Genomic DNA, 20,966 nt, shown 5'->3' with positions numbered 1-20,966 from the left:
GCTGCCTGGTTTGCACTGAGCAAACAGAGCTAGATTGCTAGGTGGAAAAGTTAATGCCAGTTATGCTTTGCCACCCAATAGCACACTACTGGGCACAGCCCCAAAGCAAAGGTGCACTGCAAAAAAATAATAATCTGAAAATGTGTTGTTGCTTTTCTGTACTCCCTCCCTCCATCCCCCTCCCCCTTCAGTTGTTGAAAGCCCCACTCTCACACTCCAGAACTGCACACCTCCACGTTCCTTCTTTAAAGCACCTGACCTTTAGAGACACCTGTTTTTAAAAGCCCATACTGCATTATATAAGCGAGTGGGCGGATGACTCAGTACTTAACCTAGTTACCTAGTGAACTATTTCACCACTAACGCAATTGGCAATCTCCTTGGGGCAGTGGAGATCCAACAGCACCACATCCGGTGTTGGATGTGCAGAAAAGGGACAAGCACGGCTGTGTCCCGAGAAGCAAAAATAGCCTATAGAGTGCAGAGCCACTTGGCTTCCACGAGACAAGTTTAATGGTCTTAATAAATGCAACCAGACCGTAATATTTAACTTGGTATGCCCCATGGATCAATAAAATTATTATGAATTGCATTCTTCCTCCAAGGAGTTCAGGTACATGATTCCCCCCCCCAAACCCTCATTTTGCCCTGACAACAACCCTGTGAAGTAGGTTAGGTTGAGAGCTGGTGACTGGGCCGTGGTCCCCCGATGAATTTCATTGCCGAGCGGGGATTAGAATGTGGGTCTCCCCAGTCCTAGGCCAACACAAAAACCACTACCCCACACTGGAAAGGCACTGCGTGTCTGCATAAAAGCACAAGGTGGGGGGGTTTACATCCGAAGCAGACACCTCATTCCCAACTTTATGCACGCTAGGAAAAGGTGCTGGGTGCAGGTGTCAAATAAAATGTGCAGGGCATCATCGAGTCTGATGTTCTATGGGGATATGGCAGTCTGAAAAAAAGGAGCTTCAATATGACTGCATTCTGTAAATCAGATACAGGCAACACCAGGTAGCCTTCACCCACACAGGCCTTCTGTTGTCACAGGAGATGGATCTAACCTTGTATCATCTGCTGTGATGTTCCTTGGGCCCCTCTCAAGAGTCTGTGTGATTCGCAAGGTCACAAACATCACATTAAAATTTCCAATGCCACTACCTACTTGCTAACAGAAACAGGACTGCATACAGACAGCATTTTATTCTGTCTCCCCAACATTTTTCCTTAACTTTTTTTTGCATTTCATGTTACGGTACTTTCCCCACAAAGTAAAAGCCACTTCTGGAAACCTAGTGGGATTGAGCAGAAGTTTAGCACTTGTTTCTGTGTTAATGGTTTCCGGAAGAAGAAAAAAATCATTTGCAAATTGTCCATGTCAAGCTTACTCAGAAGTCTTTGGCAAAGGACGGTATCAAGAACTTTCTGAAAGTCAAAGTTCTGTACAGCCTACTGCATCATTCACCAGGAAAGCGCTCTACAAAGTTAGTTCGGCAGGACTTACTTTTACAGAAGGCCATTTTATACTAATTCTGCATCAGCTACACTGACTGCAAATATGCTTCAGGCCCAATTCAAAGTGTTGGTCATGGCTTTTAAAGAATGTAACGGCTTAAGGCCAAGTTACTTGAAGGTCTGCCCTAGGCAGTGAAAACCTGGATAATTTCGAACACTGGGTGCATGGCATGCTAGCATGAGTTCTGGATTGGCTCTGCCAGTGCACTTGTCCATACCCCTATCCAGGTAATCTGCAGCAATGCATGTTATTGAATAATAAAATAAGCTCTGTACCAATAAAACAATTTGTTTGAAAATGGGCCAGCGTGTTTAGACTAATTAATCTGCAATAGCTACCACCTCCCAGTTCTTAACGCTCACAATCTCCCACATCACTTAGAATCGGGCCACACCTATGGAGGGTATGTTGAAAAGTGTGATGAGGAAAGGAAAACAGAAAATAAAAAGTAATCCTCTTGACACTTGACACTCATTTTAATAAACGCTGGCTTAAGGTTGTCAGACTCTCACTGGGCAGGGCTGCAGAGGGGTTGCCAACTTTTCAGCCAGCCCCTGTAACTGTGCCTCTAGCACCTGTCAGGTTTACAGAAATTAGCAGCGATGGTGTCTAGCTCCTTGCCAGGAAAAGCCTGTGTATCAATTAAACGCACAGGAGCATCATCATCATCATCATCATAGATTGACAGTGGCAGCAGTTCCTTTTCCCCTTGGTGGAACCACGGGCAAAAAGGGTCTGAGAAACAAATACAACTCTCAGACCCTCCAAGTGTCCCTATTTTCCAGGGACAGTCCCAGATTTAGAGAAGCCATCCCGGTTTCTGATTTGATCCCGGAATGTCCCACTTTCCCTTGGAATGTCCCTATTTTCATCGGAGAAATGTTGGAGTGTATGGAGTTATGCAACCCCTTAGGCAAGGAGATAAGTAATGTTTAAAGTTTTATTATGTTTTTCTATATGTTGGAAGCCACCCAGAGTTGCTGGGGCAACCCAGTCAGGTGGCCGGTGTATACTTTTATGGCTATTATTATGATTATGCAATAGAACATCCCTATTTTCATTGGAGAAATGTTGGAGAGTATGGATATTAGTTATGGCAGGCATATGCCGCCCTTTATCAAAAGATCTCAGAGGTCAAGCAGTGTTATAACATGAGAAACATATTCCAAAACATCAGTGATTAGAATGTAATAAAAACCTAGTAAAAAGCATACTGACAGACAGCCAAATAGTAAAGTCATCATCATAAGAACAGTCTCTCCCCCACACTTTCACAAGCCTTTGATTATTTAATAGCCATAGGCCTGGGAAAAAGAGGAATGTTTTTGCCTGGCGTCTAAAGACATATAATGATGGTGCCTGGCAAGCCTATCTGGGGAGAGCATTCCACAATCAGGGAGCCATCACAGAAAAGTTGTAGTCCAACAGCACACAAAGGCCAGAGTTTCCCATCCCTGGCTTAATGGAAAAGGTGGACGTCGAAGAAGAAATTAAAGGAATTATGAGGAACTGGCATCACAGAGTTACAGGTAGGTAGCCGTGTTGGTCTGACATAGTCAAAACAAAATTTAAAAAAATCCTTCCAGTAGCACCTTAGAGACCAACTAAGTTTGTCAGAAGAAGAAGTGTGCATGCACACGAAAGCTCATACCTATGACAAACTTAGTTGGTCTCTAAGGTGCTACTGGAAGGACTTTTTTATTTGGTATCACAGAGACATTCTGGGAGGCAGTTCCAGGCATAGAAGTCAGTAAGGAAAAAGCACAGTAATGTGAGGAAGCAAACAACCTCCTGAAATTGTCAAAGAGGCACATTTTTTACGCATTAAATGCCTTGAGCAACACCAATAATGTAGATTGTAGATATTTTAAAGTGGAGCTGACATCAATTCAAAGCCAAAAACCTCAATTTCACCACAGTGATTTTGAACATTTAAGTCATCTGTTCGCAAATAGTAATAACAGCTTCAGGCATAGTAAACTGATTTTCAGAATTACCGGTACAGTATATGTTTCTCACTTGGGCCTAGTGATTGAGGGGTTCTCATACGAAACAGAATAAAATATTTAATGGCTGCAGGGGTGGGGGGAAGATGGGGAAACCTTTGGCCTTCCAGATGTTGCAGTCTCATTTGTCACAGACAACATCACCAATGGTCAGGGATGGTGGAAGTTCCACAACTTCTAGGGTCTTCAAACTTATTTCATTGCTGCAAAAAGATTCCTAAAGACCAAGCTGCCCTTAACAATCACAGAAAGCAGGCCATTATACTCTGGTCACTTGGCAATCCTGTTTCCTGCTTCTCTGCCTATTTAACTATTTCAAAGCACTCCAAACAAGGGGGTGGGGGAAAGCTAGATAGGAGGTATCCTGTAAATCAGGGAACTTTGGCCTTCCAGATGTTGCTAGGCTTACAACTCGCATCATCCCTGACCACTGGGTATGCTGGCTGATGACAGGAACATCTGTACAGCCACATATTCCTCGTCCCTGCTGTAAACACCATGCTATTGCTACATCTTCAGCAAACTATGGGCAGCAGAGGAGCAATCGAATATTTGCATACTTCCCTCCCTCTGCTATGCATTGCAAAACTAGCATTTTAGAGAGGCGGCTAGCCTTCTACGGGCTGAGAGCATTCAAATATTTGACCTCCCTGTTGTAGACTGCACTGGTACAGTCCAACATACAGAGGCATCATGTAAAGGTTGCTGGTTGTTTAATTTCTAAAACCTGAAAAACTTTGTTCCAGGAGACTGAATATCAAGCCCTCCAACAGGCAATTCCACTAAATTTTAACCAAACTGGCTTACTGCCTTGTGTTGTTTGCATATTTATCTCCAGATTTACTACAATCACGACTATTTTTGTTCCCTGGTTCCTAGTTTCCTATTCCCATGGGTTCCGAGAAACATAATCGAGGCTGCAATCCAAGTACACTTATTAGGAAGTAAATTTGGTGGTTATTATTTCTGAGTAAACATGCTTAGGGTCATGCTTGTGAGAGTTAAGGGCTACAAGAAGATAAGCACTACACTGTAAACTTATTAGTATTTATTTTACTTAAAACATTTTTTCTACTGCTCTTAGGTAAACCTCGGGAATTAAATTCCATAAAACTATTTCAAAAGAATACAGTGGTACCTTGGTTCTCGAACTTAATCTGTTCCGGGAGTCCGTTCGACTCCCAAAACCATTTGAAAACCAAGGTGAAGCTTCCGATTGGCTGCAGGAGCTTCCTGCACTCAAGCAGAAGCAGAGTCGGATGTTCCGCTTCCAAAAAAGTGCGCAAACTGGAATACTTACTTCCAGGTTTGCGGAATTCAGGAGCCAATATGTTTGACAACTAAGCTGTTCAGGAACCAAGGTACCACTGTACTGAGGAGTAAAAACTAGATATATATTCCAGATATATATTTATGTGTAGTATTCCTTCATTTTGTTTTACCAGTTCAGATGTCATGATAAAACATGGTATATTGCTACAGGAATGGGCTGCAGTGAGCCTCTAGCTTATGTACTCATTGCCTTCTTCAGCACAGTCATGAGATAAAACTTTTACTTTTGGTTTTGATTAACTGTAATTTAGTGTTACGCCTGGACCTTAAACGGTGGTTAATCTTAAATACAGTTTGTTGAAACAAGCCAGCTTCATAATCCATGGTTTGATTCTTGTATGCTTCATGCAAACAATTGTAGGCTCACATAAATTGTCAACCAAAGAACGAAACGAAATCAGAAGTGAACATTTCCAGTCTCCTCTTCATGGCTGTGCCACAGGAAGAGAAGAAACAAGCGCACAAGCCCAGCTTATTTTCATCATGATAATAAACCATGGTTTGTCATGGCATCTGAACCAGCTCAGCATCTGTGAAAGCCATAAGAAAACTCAACCTTCCACCAATTTCTTGGCTAAAAGTTAACTATTTGTAGTACTATTTGTGGTGGCTACTTTCACTGCCTTTTGTTCTGAAAACAGTAAATCTAATCAGCTACAACCAGTGCTGTTTTTCTAGAAAAAGAGGTGCCGGAACTAAGTTCCAGTGAATTCTGGCTGAAAAAAAGCTCTGGCTACATTACACAGAAATCTGTCTTATTTTGGCTCCGAGCAAAATGCCTGGAGCAAATTTCAGTCAGCTCATCTCAACCAGCTCTTAGGAAGTCCTACATTCCTTACTAGGAGCTCATCCAGAATGCATTTTGTGCTGAGTTTCTAGGCACAAAGTCCGCGCTTCAAAGCTCCGTATCCAAGCGGTGTTTTGTTTTGTTCTGTTTTGGTTCCAATGCTTTCCCTGGGAAAACCAGAGTTTTACCACTGAATTGGAACTGACGGCAATCGGATATTTCATGGCTTGCCATTTGCTCCGGTTCTCCTATAAAATGTGGGTTTTCCCAGGGAAAGCGCTGAGTCCGAAAAAACCCAACAACAACAACCATCTCAGAAACTGTGTTTTAAAGCGCTAACCTGTGCCTGGAATGGCGCTGATGGAAACCTGGATGAGCCCTAGGAGACACTATAAACAAAAACAAACAAGACAGCTGTCATTCATACACTCCACCTACACATGCCATTACCAAGTTCAACCCAACTTGGAGATGCCGGGGATTGAACCTGGAACTTTCTGCATGCAAAGCAGATGCTCTACCACTGAGCCACGGACCTTCTAAAGCAGAGCTTAGTCAGGATCTACTGGTAGATCCTGGGCTGATGTGCAGAAAATGGATTTGCAGCTCCCAATAGTTTTTCAACGCCAGCAAATTAAACTGCAAGAATATTTGTATGAGTGCACCAAGTCTGGTATGTGATAACTGCTTATCGGCCTCAGTGTAGCGGTTGCCCTACACTGTAGAATTCCTGACACCCGCAAAGTTGTTGTGCTTTTTTATGAAGACCCCAAAATTGTTGAGCTGCTTTTTTTTTTGCTCTATTGAGCTTTTTCCACTGCATTGCCGTATATCCAGGTTTTTAAGCCTAGACTCAGTGTCACTTCTTCTGCACTCCCAGGGTACTGACAGGTTGTCTTTGCAAAGTTTTAAGCTGTGTGCTAGAATCCCCCACCTACAGTCACTCAGATGTAGATTTGACCGTGCCTAAGAGCAAGGCATTCTACTATCTCGATTGTGGTGGGCAAGCAGGAAAACTGACTCATTGTTTTCCATGAGGCTACAGAACCATCCCAGCCACTATTTTGGACCTTGGTGGTTCTACTACAAGGCTACAGTACTTCCCTTCTGTGTGTCTAGTGTGTGGAACTTTCCTGAATGCCCCACCCTACCCTTGAGTGTTAGAAACTCAGATATATAAGCTAGGTGCCAAATGACTCCTTAAACCAAGGTGGGTAAGACAGCTCTAAAGTCTTATTTTTCAAATGATGGACTGACTGTGATTGATTCTCAGTTAAACACCTGTCCAGTTTGGATGACAAGCTTGAGATAGGTTGAGCTTTGAAAACTTAAAGAAAAGTCCCTTGATCCAGGGACAGTCCACATATATATTGGCCTATTCCGACCTCTGTTTCTTAATGGTGACTGCTCCTGCTTAGGCTGCACAGAAAAAGCAATTGGCTTCCAGAAATTCATTCCAACTGTGCAGATAAAATATAACTGATAGAATTCTACAAGGCAGAGTTTTGGTGTGTGAAAACAGTCCTGATCCAATGATCCCCAGATGGTGAAGATGTCAGGCGCCATCCTGGCACCCAGGCATCTTCCATTGGCCGCAAATGACCGGAAGACAGGTGCAAAATGCGCCCGGCGCCTGGCTAATTTTGAACACTGCCTCAGTCCAACCCCAACAGGAAAGGTGATGGGCAAAGGAAGAAGGGTCCTAAAAGCACAGCACCAGGCTAAATTCAAGGTGTTAGCACTGGCCTAAATGTCTTGAGCCCCAAGTACCTAATAGCTTGCCTTGGGCATCCCTCAAGTGTCTTGACATTGACCCTATTACCAGCAGGTAAAATCTTGTTGGTCCTGCTGCCACTGGGAGCTGCCTGGCTGGTGTTGACCCGGGACAAGTCCTTTCCAGGGGTGATTCCCTTTGTGGAAAGCTCTTCCGAGTGACTCGCGTCCGTCTCCCTCATTGCTGACTTTTACAAGAAATTTTAAAGCATTCCAGTTTATCCAGGCAACTCTTGGCTGAAAGACAGTATTGCAGGGCAATGTTCCTAAACAGTTTCTAGAATGGTTTTTTAAACTGTTTTTGTAAATGTTTTATCATTGCTGGGTCTGCTCAGCTCCTTAGGGAGGAAAACGCATGGTATAAATTGAATAAATAACAAATAATGTTTATTGATAACATTAGCTGACCATGTCTATGAGCTCTAGGTATAGCTAACAGCTATTGAAAGTTGCTTTGAGTTATCAAATTGAGTTACAATCCTGGAGCGTCTGCAGGATTTGGCTGCTCAAAGAGATGGATGCTGCTACTGTTGTCTTATTCATCAAACCCCAAGAAACTAATTCTATGTGTGCAAGTCATTACAGGATTAACAAACCCTGTAATATTTATCAACTCATTCACTTTTTGACTGTCTCCTCAGAACTTAAGTGTTCCTAACTGACTGGTTTTGACCTGCCAAAAACCAAATACCCCTGGAAATTATTATTAACTGTACTTATTAGTACGGTAGATACACACACACACACACACACACACACACACACAAATTGAAGTAACTTACAATATAATTAACAAAATTAAAACCAATGCGAAACTAAAACAAAATAAAAGTAAAGATCATTCATATGCATAGAGAGCAGTCTAGCATATCCCACCCATTAAAGAAGGCCATAATACCCCAAACTCTCCAAATTAAAGGCCAAAAGCCTGGCTGAAATGGATTATTTTTGCCTGGCGCCTAAAAGAGTGATGGACCTCCCTGAGGAGAACATTTCTTAAGTAGGTGGGGGGGTGCACCAAATAAAAGGCCTGTTCTTTCTTGCATTGCCACCTTCCACATCTCCCTCAGAGGACGCACTGAGAAGGACCTCTGAGAAGGTCCTTCAGACAAGGAACACAGGGTTAGGAATGGCTCATTATTACCTTCCTGACACTCACAGCTGTGAGAGAATGGTGCTACTTTCCCCCCCCCTCACTTTTAGGGAGTTTTTCTTCTAAAGGTTCTTTTTTTGGTACTTTTATAAACCTTGGAATTTCCCATATCTGTTGTCACCTTCTCTCTCTTGTGTGGGTGATAGTGCCCAGCAATGAACTCACTCAAAGCCTGAGAACCTCACCATCGCAACCAGTTGCATGCCAAGTCGTCTCCGTGCATGGATCAATCAGACTGTTCTAAGGATGCCCCCAAATGAGACTGGGAATGGTAGATTGTTAAGGGTGCTGAGAGTTGTTAGGAAAGCCCTATTCGCCTTACGGAGCTACAGTTCCCCGAATGGTTGAAGAATAAACCCCGCTTCCCAGGGAACTCTGGGAATTGTAGCTCTGTGCAGGGAGCAGAAGTCGGCCAGCAACTTTCAGCACCAGAATACAGTGGCAAGGTCTGAGCTGGTAGAGGCAACTGTAGATGGGGCTTTGGGCTGACGTGGGTGATGCACGGCCCCAAACATGAGCAGGAGTCGGGCTTCCAGTAAAGCATTATCCCATGCTCACTTCATGAGGCCATAAAAATGGCCGCATGGAGAATAGCATACAACTCAGTAGTGACCACATGTCTATCATGCATAGGTTTCCAGGAGCAAGTTCCCAGTAACCCCAGTTAAAAGGTTCTCAGGTAGAAGAGCTACCGTAGGAAAGGCTGCTTTCCAAGATCTACTCTGACCACTGCCAGTCCGAGTAGACAACCCTGGGACCAGTGGAATAACCTTAGTCTAAGGCAGCAGCTTAAAAGCCACTTCTTCACTGTCTCTTCAGCTGCAGCAAGAGTGATGGAAACCAATGCGCCAGGGCTCTTAACCGAATACAAAGCTAGAGAGAGTTTATGCAAGGATTGTGCATGAGCAAAAAGACCCCGCAAACCCAACCCTTTTCTCTCTAGCACTGTGAAAAAGCGACTAAGGGAAAAGGAAGCAGATCACATGGTCTCTGCCCTCCCCCAAATTCCCCCTCTTGCAGGTGCCCAAACATCGCCACGGCTGCCATATCCTACTAGTAACATGGTAAAAGAAAAACAATACACCCAAGAGAGGAGGACAGCAGACAGGCAAGATGAGCTTCGCAGAACCAACCAAACCAGCCAAACTCCTGCTGAGTATTCCTGGCTCTGTGATTATTCTGGTTCATTCATGAAATCTTAGTGCTTAAAATGTATTTATAGACTCAAGCTACTGACTGCGAGGACGGGCATGCCCTCCCTCCTACAGCTCCTCAACCAGACAGAAAAGGGGGAGGCATCACCTCACATTGGCAAGAGGTTCTGCTTGATGCCCCATTATTGGCCCGAAGTGCAGAAGACAGGGCCTTTCTGTTTGTGGCACTCAGACTGCAAAGATTCTCTGCCTTGGTTCCGTTGCAGGGAACGGCTGCTGCTTTACTTGCAAATGGTCTCAGGCTCGATCCCTAACATCTCCAAGTAAGGCTGCGAAAGACCCTTACCTGAAGCTCTGAAGCGCTGTAGCTAGTCAGGGTAGGTTATGGAGAGCCAATGTGGCACATTCCAGGTCTTGTTGTCCGTGGTGTGCAGTCAGTGGACATGTCTCCTGAATGTTCGCTGATGCCTCCTTCCCAAAGCCTGTGAAGCTTCGGCCCAGCTTAGGGAGGGAGGCGCAATGCTCACACGCGTAATGTCACGTGCGCAACATCACCCCACCAATTGGCCTTGCAAGTTGGTGCCTCTGGCCCTAACTGCTCCCCTATGAAAAATTTCACCGCACACCACTGACCAGGTGGGCTGGGACTGATGAACGTTGCAGTCCAACAACATCTGGAAGGAACATTGGCTAGCCTTAGTGTGGACAATCCTCAACCAATTCCCCTGGTCTAGATCCAAATGATAATGTTTCATGACCTGGCCGGATATTGAGTACCGTACATCCAACCCTCCTCTCTGTCTCTCTTGGCCCTGCCCACAGTTTCATTTTGTTATTCTTTCATTCATTTGGTTTCGTTTGTTTCTTTATTTGTTTTGAATAAAGTTTCTCTCCCCTGCCCACTTTGATTGACGACTTACGATAGGATGTTTCGCGAAGGGTATTTATGACATGTTTCACTATACAATCCTAGGCATGTCCACTCAGAGATAAGTCCCACTGGATTCAATAGGGCTTACTTCCAGGTTAGTGTGTATACGATCACAGGCTTAACAGATCAAATAAATGAGAATAAAAAGGCCGCTTGACAGTCTGGGAGGTTCCTTGCCTGCTTGCTGGCTTTACGCTGATCCATTAAACCCCAAATTCAGGTAAACCTGGGAAATGCTCTGGCCCAGACAGATTAGCAGTGTCTAGAAAAGTCAGAAGCACAAGATGAGTTGAGCAACCAGCAACCGGGAAAAGAGGATGCTCTCTCTCCCACCCCACCTTGCTGCATTCATCCGCCCAAAGCAGTAAGATAATTTTTTAAAAAAAATAAATACCAGAAAACAAGAGCAGTGTCAGCAGACAGCTGGAGACCTACCCCTACTTGCCAACAGACCATGATCGGTGCACAAAACAGGAGAACGATGGAATCTCAAACTTGTGTTGCAATCAAAAGGCAGAACAATAAACTTCTCTTTTTTGTTTTTGTGCTTTATGGGATATAAAAATTCCATCCAGCTCCAGAGAAGAACAGATCTTAACTGTGTGAATATCCTAGGAGCCCGACACTGTCCTGTTGTCTACTTTGGACTCATGCAAGTGGAGCACCTCAAAAGGGGTGAAGATGTGGGGAGCTTCCTAAGTTTCTGGCTTTGAAAAAAAGCCCTGCTGGCCTTGAACCCACCAGAGATGACTGAAACTGTGCATTAGACTTCCACAAGATCAGTCAGCTACAGGAATTAAAAACTAAAGTCACCCGATGAAGCATCTTCCAATCTCTCTGCAGTACCTGGTCTTCTCACACTCTCCCTTTGGAGTAGGGTTTTAATTCAGACACAAACTATAGGGCGGCATTTGAACAGGGGCCTTGGCATTTAAGATGTCCTCTAACAGCCATGCAAAAGTCTTGCTTATCGGAGGAAGAGATATCCTTCCCAAGTACCCAAAGTATCTCCCCTTAAAAGAACCAACGGCAGCGGTGCAGGGCCACCTCATTCTCCTCAGTCTGACTGCCCAGGGAATGGCATCCCTGCCTGCAGGAACACCAAGTGATTTTAGCCTCACCTCCACAGCACACAGGAGCCAACAGCTGGCCAGGCAGCAGGTGCTCTTCGCAACAACCCCGCTCAGCCTCACAACACCCCCCTCCCCAGGTGCCCACATCTCCCATAGCAGGTGCCACATCGTGCCCACATCTCCCCATGGCATCAGTTTCTGTTGCCATAGAAACTCACTTTCTCTCTCTCTCTCTCTCTGGCACACTTTAGCCAATAATTATAATTACAATATTTTTAAAAGAAAAATTGTTTTCAGAACAGCCAAAAAAATATGGCACCCTGGGTGAGGTGGGTGCCCCCAATAACTGGGTAGGGTCCCCACCTCACCCACCCACCCCTCTCTCCGCCTCTTCTCTTTCTGCCCACCACCAAACCCTCCCAGTTGCCAGCATGGAAAAAACAACAGGGAAATCCAGCAGCGCCCAGCAAAGCCACCGATACGAACAAGAGGGAGAGATATTTCTCAGTGAAATAGCAATTGGAGGGGGGGCGAGGTTTAAACACACACAACACACAAAGCTCTCTCACACACACAACCTCTCCTCTCTCCTTGGGGAACATGCCCCCTCCACCTTCCCCCCCCAAAGAAAGCCACAATCAGTAACACAACAGATCCACCTTGCCTCGCCTCCCCCCCAAAAAAACCCCCCTTCAGCCGCCACTAACCTCCGAAGCAGGAGCCTGCTGCTGCCCAAGAGCCCGAGCTGAGCCACGTTAAAATGGCCTTTTTCTCGCCTGGCTCCTCTTGTCTCTCTTCCTGGCTTGGAGGGAGGAGGAGGGCTCGGATGAGCCGCCGCCGCCGCCGCTCTCCCTTCTTCTTCCCTTCTGGGGTGTGTGTGTGAGAGTGTGGGTCTTCAGCAGATCCTTGTGGCTCCTACAGATCTCTCTGCCCTTGCTCCATCGCGTCCGCTTGGCTGTGGCTGGCGGGGGGCTGGATGGGAAACGATTGTGTGCAAGTAACAAAGCCCCCCCCCCTCCCCGCTCCTCCCCCTCTTCCCTCCCCCGGTGCAGGCGGCTTCTGCTGCTGTTGGCTTGCTCGGCTCGGCTGCTGCTGCTGCTGCTGCTGCTGCTACTGCCGGAGCCACAAAGCTGCGAGCGCATCGCCGCTCTCCACCTCCATTCTGCCTGCGCTTTCCACCTCGCAGCTCCAATTGCACAATAGAGCCCCGGCAGCCTCATCAATATTCATGGCCCTCCTCCTCCTCCTCCTCCTCTTAGGCTAGAGCAATGGAGCTCCTATCTCCCGGTTCGAGAGGAGGAGGAGGAGGATGGTAGGAGGGAGGGAGAGAGAGAGAGGAGAGCTTGCTTTGCATTTTGCATTGCACTTTGCATTTTGCAAGGAGCGCGCGCCGGGGGAAGGTTCCTCCCGGGGCGCGAGAGGAAGGTGATGCTCGCAAGAGGGAGCAGCGTCTTCCCGCGGGTGGGAAGGTAGTGGAAGGGATCAGACAAAAGAGCGCTGGCTCCCTCTCTGCCTCCGTCCCCGCCGCCACTGCCCCCGGCCCCTCTGTTCAAAAGCTGCAGCCCTAGGCGCGTTTAAGTCTCCTTGAACTCAGTGGGGTTTTTCATTTTATTTTTTCCTGAATTGCACGGGTGGCTGTGCATTTTATTTTACGGTGCCACCCCGCAAAGATGGGTGGGGGAAGTAACGTGGAGGGCTGCTCTCTCTGTGTGTGTGTGTCTTTTTTTCTCTTCCCCCAGCCACAAGCCCACACACTGCCTGCTCGAAGAAAGGTTTCATCACAACGAGGAGAGCCTGCAGCCTGGTAGATGATGAGACGGACGTCCATGCCTCCAGCGGAGGGGCCGCCGCGATGACGAGGCTGAGCTGGGAACTCCCCGTTCAAAGCTCGCCGCAGCTATGAATACACCACGGCTCCCGATCCCCATACGCAACACGTACTCGAGACGGGAAAAGCCACACAGGGACCGTCCTGCCTCCGAGGCTAGTGGCGCCCTTACAGCCAGGCGCGCGCTGTCTTCGCATTGAGAGATAATAGCGCTGCTTACCTACCTTACGGGGTTGTTGTGAGAATTGCTTTTCAGAGCCAGGGCGGTTCAGGGGTAGAATGTTGGAGACCTCGGTTTGAAATCCCCATTCATCCAGGAAGCACACCACACTCTGGGTGGTGTTCTAAGAATTTTAAGGTATTATATATATAAAATAAAGGGACCCCTGACTGTTAGGTCCAGTCGTGACCCACTCTGGGGCTGTGGTGCTCATATCTCATTACTGGCCGATGTGGCCAGCCTGACAAAGCCGTTTCTGGCGAACCAGAGCAGCACATGGAAACACTGTTCACCTTCCCACTGTAGCGGTACCTATTTATCTACTTGCACTTTGACGTGCTTTTGAAATGTTAGGTTGGCAGGAGCTGGGACCGAGCAATGGGAGCTCACCCAGTCATGGGGATTCAAACCGCCGACCTGATCGGCAAGCCCTAGGCTCAGTGGTTTAACCCACAGCGCCACCCGCGTCCCTGGTATATATAAAATAGATGTTCATAAATGTACCAAGCAAACACATACAAATATGTAAACCACATGTCTGAAACCCACAGAAAAGTCCTGAAACCATTTTCTCTCTCCCAGAATGACCTCAAATATTTCTCTGCAACGACGGATGGAAATCTCCCCACTGTCTCTTTCACAAATCCTGTCTTAAGGTCACATTTAAGATATGAATAGGGTGTGAGCCTGTGACCTGAATTTAGGAATTGAGTTGTTATCGTAACAAAAGTGGCCAGGATGTCCAGGTAACCTGGCAGACAGGAAGAAACAACACACCCAGATTTCCACCCCTTCTCTGATGTATTAAGGGGGTGGTCTTGGGCTACACCCCTTCTGTGATCTATGTATGATGTATGGAGTGGTGGTCTTGAGCTACAGGGTGGGCAGTTCAAAAGTCTATATAAGGGCTTGCACACCTTTGTCCTGGGTCGTCCTCCTCTCTCCTGCGTATGGGGGGAGCACCCTGTTGCAACAGCTTTAATAAAGATCATGCTTACTAGCTGCTTTGCTTCTCAATATTCTCTGTTATTTTCCCCTACCGATGGAGAACCTAAAAAGGACTCTATAAGGGCTCTTGTGGACCCCATAAGGGAAAGGGAGCAGTTTTTCTTTACAACAGTGGCTTTGGCTCCTGTCTCTTTTCAGACCAGCTTGTTGTGAAGACAAAAGAGGAAGCCTCCTTTCGCTTCTTGGTGGAAAGGGGAAATACAGGGGAAATAAAATCACTAAGCATTTAATGAACCTGAAGGGCTTTTTATTGTACACTCAGAAAACACAGCTTTATCATTCCCTCCAAGGTCATTGGCGATGAGCCCACAGTGTCCCCTCTTCTTAACCGCAGCCCTGCGAGGTAGGCTAGGATCCAAGATAGCAACGTGCCCAAGGTCACTCAGAGCTTTGTCACTGAGAATGCAGACCTGTTTGTGTCTGGGTGACGTCCCACATTTGCTACCATGGTGAAACTTGCATTGCCATGCGAGAGGCTCCTTTTGCCAAGTGGTCTCCATCCATGCACTGGCTAGATCTTGGTGGGCTTAGCTTCCACACAGTTCCTGCATCAGGTGTCTTCAGACCAGACGCTGCTTGGACCAGGTTATGGCATCCCTCTGAAATGACTGCATCTTGCTAGGATCCAGAGCCTCCTTGGCTGCTGTTTTCTTCAGTTGTTTTCCAGCTCAGCTGTGCCGCCAAGTATGATTATGCATTTCATTATAGATATTATTATTTTTATAAACGCACAGAAAACGTCAAGCAGACTCATTCCTCCACCCCAGCTCCCCAAACAACGCAACTGCTTCAAAAACATATGTTTGCTGCAGTCCCCACCATGCGCAGAGCGCATGGAGGGTCTTCCTACTACAAACACCGGTGACAGGCGGGCCCCCTGCACACACGGTTGTGCAGCTACAGTCATCAAATTCTTGCACTACAAAACGTGAGGGGCTTTGATTATACTGTGACAGCTTTTCCCAAACACGGTTCTCCAAATGATTGCTGGACTCCATTGCCCATCCGCTCAAGCCAGCTTGGCCAGTGGTCAGGGCCAGGATGATGAAAGTAGTAGACACCCAGAGAGCCACCAGAGGACGGTCCTTAACTGGAGGTATTTATTACATTCCACGCCAAGCAGTACCAAAATTCCATGGCAGAGGCTGTAGTACAAGGGTCAGCAAACTTTTTCAGCAGGGGGCAGGTCCACTGTCCCTCACACCTTATGGGGGGGCAGGACTATATTTTTTTCGGGGGGGGGGGGAGAACGAATTCCTATGCCCCACAAATAACCCAGAGATGCATTAAAAGCACACATTCTACTCATGTAAAAACACGCTGATTCCTGGACCATCCGCGGGCCAGATTTAGAAGGCGATTGGGCCGGATCCAGCCCCTGGGCCTTAGTTTGCCTACCCATGCTGTAGTGTTTTAAGATATATGGTCTATTTTGCACCTATATACACTGAGAGTCTTCCATGAAGAGGGAGAGTTCACAGCATTACATCTCGAGCAGGTCTTACTCCTTGCAGCTGCGTAGCATTACAGTCCAAGGCATGCTCACTGCGAGAAGTGGGGTAGCAGAAAACCAGGTGGAGGACCTTCTCGGTAGTGGCACCCGCCCCATGGAACGCCCTCCCATCAGATGTCAAAGCAATAAACAACTATCTGACTTTTAGAAGACATCTGAAGGCAGCCCTGTTTAGGGAAGTTTTTAATGTTTGATGTTTTAGCGTGTTTTTAATATTCTGTTGGGAGCCACCCAGAGTGGCTGGGGAAACCCAGTCAGATGGGCGGGGTATAAATAATAAATTATTATTATTATTGTTATTATTATTATTATGCACACCATTCTAGTGGCTTTCTCCCAGCTTCCCCCCCCCCGAATTCTGCCTACTTCCTTTCTTCTTCCCAGAAAACTATTGAGCCCAAACCCCCAAACCTTCCTGTAACCTCACATCCGTCCCCACCACTGTGGTAACCTCTGTTTTGCACAGACCTGGGAGGGGATTCCTTTTGACTGTCTGTTGTTTCAGAATGACTTTCACTTAGCTAGCCCAGCCAGGTTACCGGTAGTTTGCATAGGCTACACACCCAGGAGAACGGCTGCAGGCTGTGTTTTCCCTTCAGTACCCCAGATATTAGCTAGATTCTGACATGCATTAACTTATTGGGTTTATGGCATCACCTCCCCTTTTGAAAAAGGGACATCTTACCACAGATGCATGCAAGAAATAGCAGAAAGAAAAAAAGAATAAAATACAAACATCCTGTAAAAAGACATACCACAGAGTTAGCAGGCCCAGCATTAACAACAACAACAACCAGTCTCAACACTAACACAATGACAGCTCCTTTCCAGGCAGTTCCTGCCTTTGCTGGAATTCCCCAAGCTCTCCCCTTTCTCCTTGGGGTACACCCTGGTTTGTTCTGCATCCTAATGCAGCTGACCCATTTGGCAGCCCAAATGGTGAGTTTCATAAGGACATGTTTAAGGGTGAATGCAACCCTCGGTACCAGAGGTGTCCCCCCCCCCAAGCCCCTCCTTCACCACTATCCTCATTATCATCATTTCTTATCAGAACAATTCTTAAACCTCATCAACAGTGTATGTATTTGTTATAAGAATTTTAAGGTCTTATATATATATAATTGTCATGGATATGGCATGGGAGTTATAGTATGAACAACTCTGAATCCTTGGTCAAGAGCAATGGATGCTGGGAGAGACAGCAAGAGCAGGCTGGGCCTTTAACAAAACTTGCTAAGTCCCTCTCTGCTAGCCCCAATTAGCTGCCTGCAAAGGAATGTGGTAATTGCCTTTGGCTGAAGAAGAAACACTGGTGTTCCCTATTTCCTTATGGTACGGATGGGAGGGGGTTTAATCACTCTATCCTGTCCACCTGGGGTCGGCTTGACCCTGATGAGTTGGGAGGGAATGAGAGAACTGTCTTACTATCTGCTAGTATTAGATCAGAGTGTGAAGCAAGACAGGTGAAGACAAATGGGTTACACCTGAAATCATTGGTAAACTGCTAATTGGAGCCTCATTTCCATTGGTGGGAAAACGGAACCCCACCTGACCCTTTCCCCATAACTTGGGAGTTCTAGCATTAGAACTTCGCATTTTGCCACTTGCAATTTTGCCAGAGCTTCTGTGAGTATGAAGCTGTGAGAAGAGAAGGGGGGCCTGCGGGCTGCGCCTTCTGAAAGCTTTGCAACAAGTTATATCTGCGTAACCGTATGTATCTTTTAGTTAGAGCAATTTGTATGCTTATGTTTATTATTTGCGATCTCTGTAACCTCACAAGAAATGTGCACTGCTATTTTTAAGTTGTATGTTTTACACTTTTTAATAAAGCCTTGAAAAGGTATATTTTGGTTTGGACCTTGAGTATTGTTCAGGGTGGGGCAACTAGTCCGGTCCCTTGACCATTTGGTCGCATACTGAGTGTTGGGCTGCACAAGTGAGTGTGCCTTGGTTTGAGTAAAGAAACCAAACCAGTTGAATTTCTGCCTGCTTTATTAAGAGTAGTCAGAGGCTTGCAACCTTGTAACAAGGCGGAGTAGCTATCCCTTTTGGGCTCTCTGGCCAGGTGCAAGTGAGAAAGGGTGGTGGTAGCGAACTACTGGGAAATTGTTTTGACTACGGCTCACAAGAGAAGTGCCGAGTTGTGTGTTTCCCACAAGCTGCTCAAGCCAGGAGATTGGCTGGGACAGGCAAGTGAGAGCCACCGACCATTACAAAAATAGATGTTCATAAATGTACCAAGCAAACACATACAGTGGAACCTCGGTTTACAACTACCTCCGTTTATGAATGGTGCAGACCTGGAAGTGTTTACATCCGGGTTCCGCGGTGTCAGATGCGCAGACGCGATTTGCGCAGCTCACGCACGCGCAGAAGCGCTCTATAGGCGCTTCGCGCACGCGCAAAAGCGTGCCTTCGGCAAGCGAATGCCTTGGAGAGCGAACATCTCCGCGGAACGGATTGCATTCGCAAACAGAGGTACCACTGTGTGTATGTGTGTGTGTGTGTGTGTGTGTGTGTGTGTGTATTTCTTCCAGTAGCACCTTAGAGACCAACTAAGTTTGTCATTAGTATGAGCTTTTATTTTGTTTCAACTACACCAGACCAACATGGCTCCTTACCTGTAACTACATACAAATATGTAACCCACATGTCTGAAACCCACAGAAAAGTCCTGAAACCATTTTCTCTCTCCCAATGTGACCTCAGATATTTCTCTGCAAGGTCGAAGGAAATGGGAAATCTCCTCACTGTCTCTTTCACAAATCCTGTCTTAACGATATGAATAGTGCGAGCCTGTGACCTGGACTCAGGAACTGAGTATTTACCATTACAAAGGAATCGCCAGACTGCCCAAATGTAATCAGTTATCATTCTCAGGTAACCTGGCAGACAGGAAGAAACAACACACCCAGATTTCCGTTCCGCCCCTTCTCTGATGTATTAAGGGGGCGGTCTTGGGCTACACCCCTTCTGTGATCTATGTATGATGTATGGAGTGGTGGTCTTGAGCTACAGGATGGGCAATTCAAAAGTCTATATAAGGGCTTGCACACCTCACCTTTGTCCTGGGTCCTCCTCCTCTCTCCTGCGGGGGGAGCACCCTGTTGCCAACAGCTTTAATAAAGCAGAATAAAAAAATTCCTTCAGTAGCACTTTAAAGACCAACTAAGTTTTTATTTTGGTATAAGCTTTCGTGTGCATGCACACTTCTTCAGATACACTTGAAACAGAAGCAACCAGACCCTTTTATATATTCAGAGGGTGGGGGGGGGTGATGGGCTGTAAGAGTGGTAAACCTGTTGATGGCTGTTAACGACTGCTGATTACTGCAATAGGTCCTGCGGGGGAAAAACAAGGGCTGAGGCTAAAGAAAGCTTGATCATGCATAATGAGATAAGAATCCTATGTCTTTATTCATCCCAGGTGGCTCTGTGGTTTTAAGCTTGGTAATGATTTCCAATTCAGCAATTTCTCTTTCCAGTCTGTTCCTGAAATTTTTCTGTAATAAAACAGCTGCTTTGAGATCTTGTATAGAATGTCCTGGGAGATTGAAGTATTCTCCTACTGGTTTAATAAAGATCAGGCTTAGTAGCCACCTTCCTTTTGTATATCCTGGTCTGGTTTCTGTTCATTCCCTGACCAGTTTGAGCCTTAAAAGGTACACTCTCTCCAAAGGTCCAGTCTTCCTTAAGAAGCTGAACCCCTTGAAGGGACCCCATTTTTATTCTTATTTCATATTGTAGTAATTCAAGCAAATTATCCTAAACCCCTCAGCAGTGTGTAAATAGACACACTTGAGTGCTGCCTGTGCACATGTGAGTCCACACACACACTTTTAACAACCTTTGTAACCTCTGTTTTGCACAGACCTGGGGGATTCCTTTTGAGGTGAGGACGCCTGTCTATTGCAGGAGAACAGCCTGCATCCTGTATTTTCCCCTTCAATATCCCAAATATTAGCCAGATGCTGACATTCATTAATTTCTTAGGTTTAGGGAGGACTCCTCCTCTCAAACAGATACATTTGTACTGTGTCTTGTTGTTCCCTCTCCTCAGTTATTTCCATTAACCTGAGGCCCATTGAGGGCAGGTGGGGCAAATATTTGTTTACTTCTGAGCCCAGCCATTCCTTTTTGAGTTACAAGTTTCCTAATGTACCAGACTTGCACAAAACACTGAATTAAACAAAAATCAACTATATTGCACCGAGCCCTACCAGCAACCCAACTGAAGAGCACCTCACCTAGGCAAGCAGGTATTGTGGTGATAGCTGGCGTCCAAAAAAATGTCCCTGCATGCCTATTAAAAACGTACAAGCGCACAATACACTTCAGTACACCCACAGCGGGCTAACACACAATTTAATGTCAGTTTTTTCCTCCTTAATATCGCCTTATCTGCGGATCGTGAAACCTGAAATCAGTAGGGTGGGCTGCCCTTGGGTGCGGTATATGCCAAGTGGATAATATCGAAAATGTGCACACATGGATGCATCGAATCCACTGTAAACTGCCATGTTTAGCCACCTCAACTAGTAACATTTTCTTTCTGTAGCCAAAATGGCACCCTCCATGCATGAAATAAAAGTACAGTGGTACCTCTACTTACGAATAACTCTACTTACGAATGGAGCTCCGTCCGCCATTTTGGATGCGGTTTAGATAGGATT

The 20,966-nt window shown here is 46.1% G+C and overlaps 1 protein-coding gene across 1 annotated transcript in view; it reads right to left on the bottom strand.

Moving 5' to 3' along the window:
• The window catches only part of ZMIZ2 (zinc finger MIZ-type containing 2), a 99,396-nt gene extending 86,482 nt beyond the window's left edge, over nt 1-12,914 (bottom strand). The window contains exon 1 of the mRNA XM_035140137.3: nt 12,433-12,914. The gene's annotated coding sequence lies outside the window, so the exon portion shown is untranslated. The remainder of the gene's footprint in view (nt 1-12,432) is intronic.
• Nucleotides 12,915-20,966: the final 8,052 nt, after the last annotated feature.

The sequence above is a fragment of the Zootoca vivipara genome, chromosome 14 (assembly GCF_965207765.1).
Source record: "Zootoca vivipara chromosome 14, rZooViv2.hap1.1, whole genome shotgun sequence".
Classification (NCBI taxonomy): Eukaryota; Metazoa; Chordata; class Lepidosauria; order Squamata; family Lacertidae; genus Zootoca; species Zootoca vivipara.
This window is presented reverse-complemented; position numbering and strand designations above follow the sequence as displayed.